The following is a 6,605-nucleotide window of genomic DNA, read 5'->3' as shown; positions in this document are numbered from 1 at the left end:
AACTGCTTGTGACAGCAGAGGTCAGCTGGAGATACTTGCCTGTGATGCTGTGAATAAATGCCGCTCATCGCCTTAGCCAGAGCGGGAAATGAAATGTCTGCATGCATGTATGTCCTGCATTGCACAGAGGTCTCAAGGGCAAGCCCTAGGAGCGTGGATCTTTTTGTCCATCACCCTCCAAGTCCAAGAGCACCTGGCCAGGGACCACGGCCGTGTCACAGCTTGCAGTGTTAGTGTGTCATGCCCTGAACTCACATCTTTCACTGTCCACGTGCAAGTTGGATAGGAGCCTTACAGTGGGCCTAGCGCTGGGAAACTTGAATTATGCTGCCAACGTAAGGGGTGCGAATGGCTCTTTATTTCAGGTCAGTGGAGCCTCAGTGCCACCAGGAAGGGAACTGCAGAGAGCGCCCGGCTGCAACGCCTTTAGCGGAAGTTCTGCTCGTAGGGTTTGCTGGGCCTGGCTCCGGGCAGCACTGACTGCCCCTTGGGCCAGGCCTGGAAGTGCTGGCGGCGTGGCTGGGTTCTGACTGGGCTGCGTACGAGGCTGGGTGCTGTGTTACAAACCATCCAGTGCTTCATTCTGTTGTGTCAGGTCCTTCCCCTCCCAGCAGCCTGCCCACAGTGGGCTGAGCCGCTCGGCAGTTTAACCCGCTGCAACCAGCTCTGGGGTGGGGGGGGAATCAACCTTGTACACGGATATCCCCTCCTCCGCCCTCCAGGCAATTCATCCCCAGCCTCTCCTGCGAGTGTCAGCCTCCAGGGGAAGACCAGTCAGTCCCCCAGCTGGTACGTGCTCAATTTCAGCCCCCAGGTGCTCCGGTACCAGCGGGTCTCTGCTAGCGCCTGCTGCTGAGAGAGGACCTCAGAGGGGCCATCCAGGGCGGCTGAGCCGCGTGTGCAGGGGCTGAGCCGTTCCCGCCACACAGCCGGGTGGGGCAGGAGAGGCTTCGGATCAGCAGAGAAGGGAGCATGCAGCGCCCGGCGCGGTTCAGTCCAGAGCTGGTACGGGGCCCACAGAGCCACCAGTTGCCCCCCCCCCCCCCCCCCCGGCTGTCCTCAGGCCGTGGCCCGGTGAGCTGGGGCCAAGTCCAGCACAGCCCCTCGGAGGGTGCGGAGCCGGGAGGGGGGTGGGCCAAGCTGACAGCGGCTGAAAGTGCCAGGGAGGTGCCCGGCGGGCTGGCTCCATCTCGGAGCGTGGCAGAGCCCATCCAACCCGGCCAGTTGCTCCATGGGCCTTTGCTTCGTGATGCAAAACGGGGTTGGCGCCGTCAAGGCAACCGGGGCCTTGCGACCCGTGACAGACACCGCCGCGGAGTAAGGGACAGGTTGCCATGCCAACAGATGAAGCAAGCTAGGCCAGGGTGATGGATGGACGGGGCCGTCCTAACAAGCCGTGGCCCCTCTCGGGAGGCAGCGGGGCCTGACCTGCGCAGGGAGCGAGGGTGAGCCCTGATCACAGGGCTGAGGGGAGGGTGGGCATGGAAGGTATCAGGATGGGACCCTACCCCCCCCCCATACCCCTGTGAACACCTGGGGGGGGGGGGGCCTGTTGGCTGAGCGTCACGTCCCCTGGCCTGACGGGCTACACACCTACACCCCACCCCTCTCTACAGGCACAGCCGTCAGCTCAGGGGGGAACACCCCGGGGATGCCGCGTCCCAGGCCAAGCTCAGGAGGGATCTGTGCAAACTTCACCCTGGCTTTTGGGGGGGAGGGGGGTCACCATCCCCCCCAAGGCCTGCTGTGAATGTTACACTTTGAACAGCCCCCCCCATCCAAAGTGCAGCTGCAGGAGACCCACATTGTTCCACACGCCCGCCCAGTGCCATGTGAACCAGCCCGGCCACCCCAAAACAGGGACCCCCCCCCACCACGCCTCCTCTCTCAATCAGCTGTCCTGACAGCGTGGGCCTCAGCGAGCCGTGCTGCACGGAGGCCAGGCGGTCGAGGCCATTGCACAGCCCTGGGCAGGGCCAGGTCAGGGCAGCCCAGAGCCCAGCTGGGAGCCCAACGGCCCGACAGACACGGGGACCAGCGCTGGCCACCCTGGCTTTGCCCACGCGCTGGGCAGGGGGGACGCGCCCTGATGGTCATGCGGCTGCGGGAGCCCAAGGAGTGCAGTAACCCTCCCGGGACCGGACGCGGGGCACAGAGACACAGGGCAGGGCCAGCACGAGCCTTCAGCTCCTGCCCGCCATGAACTGGGCCCCGGCTGGCAGTTGTGCGGTGTGTGGTGCCCTCCAGTGGTGTGAGGTGCCAACCACGGCGAGCTGTCAGCGTTGGGGCCGGACAGACGGACACACACACACAGAGAGAGAGAGGAGGTGTTTGACACGGGCCGGGGCACGGCAGAGCGGTGGAAGGGCCCCTACGCCTGTGTCTGTTACTCCAGCCCAGCGTCTCACGCCCTGAGCGTGCTCACCCTGCCCGGGAAAACAGGCGGTCCGGGGTCCCCAGGGCAGCCTGGTGCGACAGGCACCAGCCCCAGGAGGTTGCTTTAGGGCTAGAAAACTGCTTTGGTCCCCCCTCCCCTTCCCCCCGAAATCAAAACTCTGGTGGCGTTGACCGGCTGGAACAAGCATTGGTGACAAAAGGCCAAGCCCTGAGCTGCTCCCTTGGCACCAGACACTCAACGGGCACCTGGGGCACGGCCAGAAGGGACCTGCACGGGGCTGATCAGGGTCCCGTGCCCGCGTGCTGGCTGCGGTGGACGGACTCCTAGGCACCCTTCCTTGGCTGGGTGGTTGGGACCACGTCCCTCGTCCATGCCTGCAGCCCCCATGCCATTTCCCTGCCTCCCGCAGAAGTGTCCTGCTAGGAGCAGGGTCATGGGCCATTAGCCCCAGCCCGGCCGCCTGGCCCGGGAGGACCGAGCCGAGCCTCAGGCACGCTGGTGACTGGGCGAGGCCAGGCCTGGACTCTGCCCCGCTGCCTGCCCTCTGCCCGCCGCCAGGCTGCAGCGATGGGCTCTGTCTGTGTCCCCAGACCTGCTAGAGCACTGGGCGTTGTGAGGCAGCTCTGGGGCACATGGGCTGGTGCTGACTTAGTTGCGAGGTCAGTTCATGGCAGGGCGCGTTCGGTTTGTGCCTGGGCCCCTGGCCAGGGAGGAACCCTGACGCATTTGACTTCTCTGTGTCTTGACGCCCGGCCCTATCGACCGCGGGCTTCCTACAGCGTTTGCACTCCACGCTTTGAGATCCTCCCGCAGACAGCACCACATCAGCACTGCGTGTTAGTTAGTACCTCCGCTGAGAAACAGCAGCGTCAGCACGCGGGAAGGGGTTAATTTCCTCCCCCCACATGTGCACACTTGTAATTAAAATTTCCATCAACACCATCACTGCCGGCGCGCAGGCTGTGACCCAGGGCGCCCTGCTGCAATCACGGTCTCCAGGACCCCCTGCTTGAATTAAGGAGTCGAAACTTGCCCTGTCAATAAACTTTAATGAGATCGTGAACAAGTTTCATCCACATAACACAATTTACAGCTGATGGGCAAAAAAAAAAAAGCCCCGAACGCTAGTTTAACCAGGCAGCTGGCAAAAGGGAAACACACACACAATGAAAGCCTGGAGGACACAGCGGTAGCAGGAGAGCCCATTTCAGCAGTACAGCAGAGCCAAAATCATTGGGTTTACTGCTGATTATTGATACCTATTGGGCTTCATCCTGCTGCCATTCCAGCTGATGGAAAAACGCCTGTTGACTTAAATAGTTCAGGCTTGAACCCACTGATGGGGGCGGGGGGGGTTAACATTCCTTTTTTATTCCCCTGATAACGCCCTGCAACTTAGCTTTAAAATCCTGAAACCCTCCTCGCGATTCAGGGAGCCGGCTGATCTGGGCCCGGTGGGAGGCACCCCCCTCCCCCCGTCTCTGCTCCACCCAGCAAACCTCAAGTCCAATTTCCTGCTCTCCCGTCAAAGCCGCCATCAGAATTTTACCCTCCGGTTGGTAGAGTTTAACCCTGTGAGCTAAGCTAGCCGGGGACTGGGCCAGCCCAACGTCCCGTTCAAAGGCAGCTTGGAAGCCCCAGTATTGACATTAAATCTTCCCCAGCACAGTGCGAGGAGATACAAGCACCGTGATTTCTCCAGCCTATTGGTAGGAACGCCTTCTCCTGGATCAGGTGCTTAGGGGAGCGGGGATTGACTTTCTTCCTGTAACAACGAGAGAGCACGATCGTGGAGTCATCGTGGGTAGTTCTCAGCAAACAGCCGCTCGCTGTGCAGCAGCGGTCGGAAAAGCTAAGAAACTTAGGAAAGTGATGGCTAATAAGCAAGACAAGCTCATAATGCCACCATCTAAATCCATGGTGCACCCACACTGCATGCAGTCCTGGTCACCCCAGCTAAAAAAAGATGTATTAGAATTGGAAAAGGTACAGAGAAGGGCAACAAAACTAATTAGGGGTCTGGACTAGCAGCCAGCCATACAAGAAGATACTAAAAAAAACAGGCAGTGCGCAGCTTAGCACAGAGATGACTCCGGGGGATATGCTGGAGGTCTATAAAATCGTGTGACGTGTTATTTACCCCTTCACATAACACAATTAATAGATTGGATGTCCCTAATCCTCTGCCTGCCTGGTCCTGGGGCGGGATCATGCAATTACCACACTGGTCTCTTCAGTCCCTTTGAGGCATTGGCCACAATCAGAAGACAGGATACTGGGCTAGATGGACCACTGGTCTGACCCAGGATGGCCGGTCTTATATGCTTAGGCAGTGGGTTTAAACCAAACAAAAGGAAGTATTTCTTCACCCAAGGCAGAGTCGACCTGTGGAACTCCTTGCCAGGAGATGTTGTGAAGGCCAAAAGTGTAACTGGGCTCAAGAGAGAATTAGGTAAGCTCCTGGAGGGCAGGTCCATCAATGGCTATTAGCTAAGATAGTCAGGGACGCAATCCCATGCGCTGAGTGTTCCTAAATCTCTGACTGCCAGAAGCTGGGACTGGGATGGATTGCTGGAAAAATTGCCCTGCTCCATTCATTCTCTCTAAAGCATCCGACACCAGCCACTGTCCAAAGACAGGACACTGGACTTGATGGACCATTTGTCTGGCCCACACTGGGTCAGACCAATAGTCCACTAGCCCAACTCCTGTCTTCCGACAGCGGCCAATGCCAGGTGCTTCGGGGGGGGGGGGATGAACAGAGCAGGCAATCGTCATGTGATCCATCCCGGCTCCCAGTCTCAGCTACCGACAAACAGCACCAACGCCCCAGCCACTTGAGTGTCTCAGTGGCCCTGACGAGCGATGGCTCCGCATACAGCAGAGGCCCAGACGCGTCACCGTTGTTTCACACCTCGAGACACTCACTAGAGACAGCCGCTACCCACGCTCACGCCATTGCTCCCTCCTCCTCCTCCTGCTGCAGGGGTGACATCCTGGGCCCAGGAGACGGTGCCGCCCTAGCTACAGTGTTACGGGAGCGTGGCATGGCCAGGGAGAAGAGCAGCTGGGAGGCAGGATGTTCATGCTGAGACCACTACGGCCCAGTCCCTGGCAATGCTCTGGAGACCAGAGGAGACCAACGAGGCGCTGGAGTCAACAGACTCAGGACTGGGCCCTAAGGGCAGACATCAGAGCCAGTGGGGGTCAGAAAACACCCGGCCAGGGACATCCATCCCTTTGTTTTAACGGCTGATCCCATGCAAACGCCCCTGTAACGCCACACTGGCAGGATTTTGCCTGCCTGTCAAGACATGAACTGGGCTTTCCCCGGCACCTAACACAGTGACAGAGGGAACCACCAAGCTCTAAATGCACACGTCTCCGCAGGTAACGTGCGTGCCAGTGAGCCTGGCTGCACCTGCATTTTTTGGTCTTACGGCTGCCACTTAGCCTGAGCATGATTCGTTGAGTGCTGGGGGGCCTGCTCTGTGCCACATGAGACACAGGCGAAGGGACAGCCCTTGACCTGAGGAGCTGCTAATCGACATAGCCAAAGAGAATGAGCCAGACACCAAACGCCCTGGGTACCCCTGGGCGGATTTAACACCGGCCCTGCCTAGACGTTCTCTTGATGAGCTGCAAGCGGCTTTTGCCTTTCTAAAGGGTCTCGTCTCTCCTGTGGGCTCCTCAGATGAGAGTGCAGCTGCTGCTGGTAGAAAAATGAAGCCCTATTCGCGTGAAAAAAATGCCTAGGTTGTTTTCACTGCGACAAGTTCAAAACGAACCCAGTTTTCAGCGTTTTCCAAAAATGTCATAATCCTAGAATCATAGAAGATGAGGGCTGGAAGGGACCTCAGGAGGTCATCTAGTCCAACCCCCTGCTCAAAGCAGGACTAACTTCAGCTAAACCATCCCAGCCAGGGCTTTGTCACGCAGCATCTTAAAAACCTCCCCCTAATATCCAACCTGCAACTTGAGACCGTTGCTCCTTGTTCTGTCATCTGCCACCACTGAGAACAGCCTAGCTCCATCCTCCCTGGAACCCCCTTTCAGGTAGTTAAAGGCCGCTATCAAACCCCCCTCATTCTTCTCTTTTGCAGACTAAACAAGCCTGGTTCCCTCAGCCTCTCCTCATAAGTCCTGTGCTCCAGCCCCCTCATCATTTTTGTCGCCCTCCTCTGGACTCTCTCCAACTTGTCCACAT

Source organism: Emydura macquarii, unplaced genomic scaffold (assembly GCF_026122565.2).
Source record: "Emydura macquarii macquarii isolate MOO-44397 ecotype Brisbane River unplaced genomic scaffold, CSIRO-AGI_Emac_v2 contig_554, whole genome shotgun sequence".
In the NCBI taxonomy this organism is placed as follows: Eukaryota; Metazoa; Chordata; order Testudines; family Chelidae; genus Emydura; species Emydura macquarii.
The sequence above is the reverse complement of the archived record's forward strand: the minus strand, read 5'-3'. Positions refer to the sequence as shown.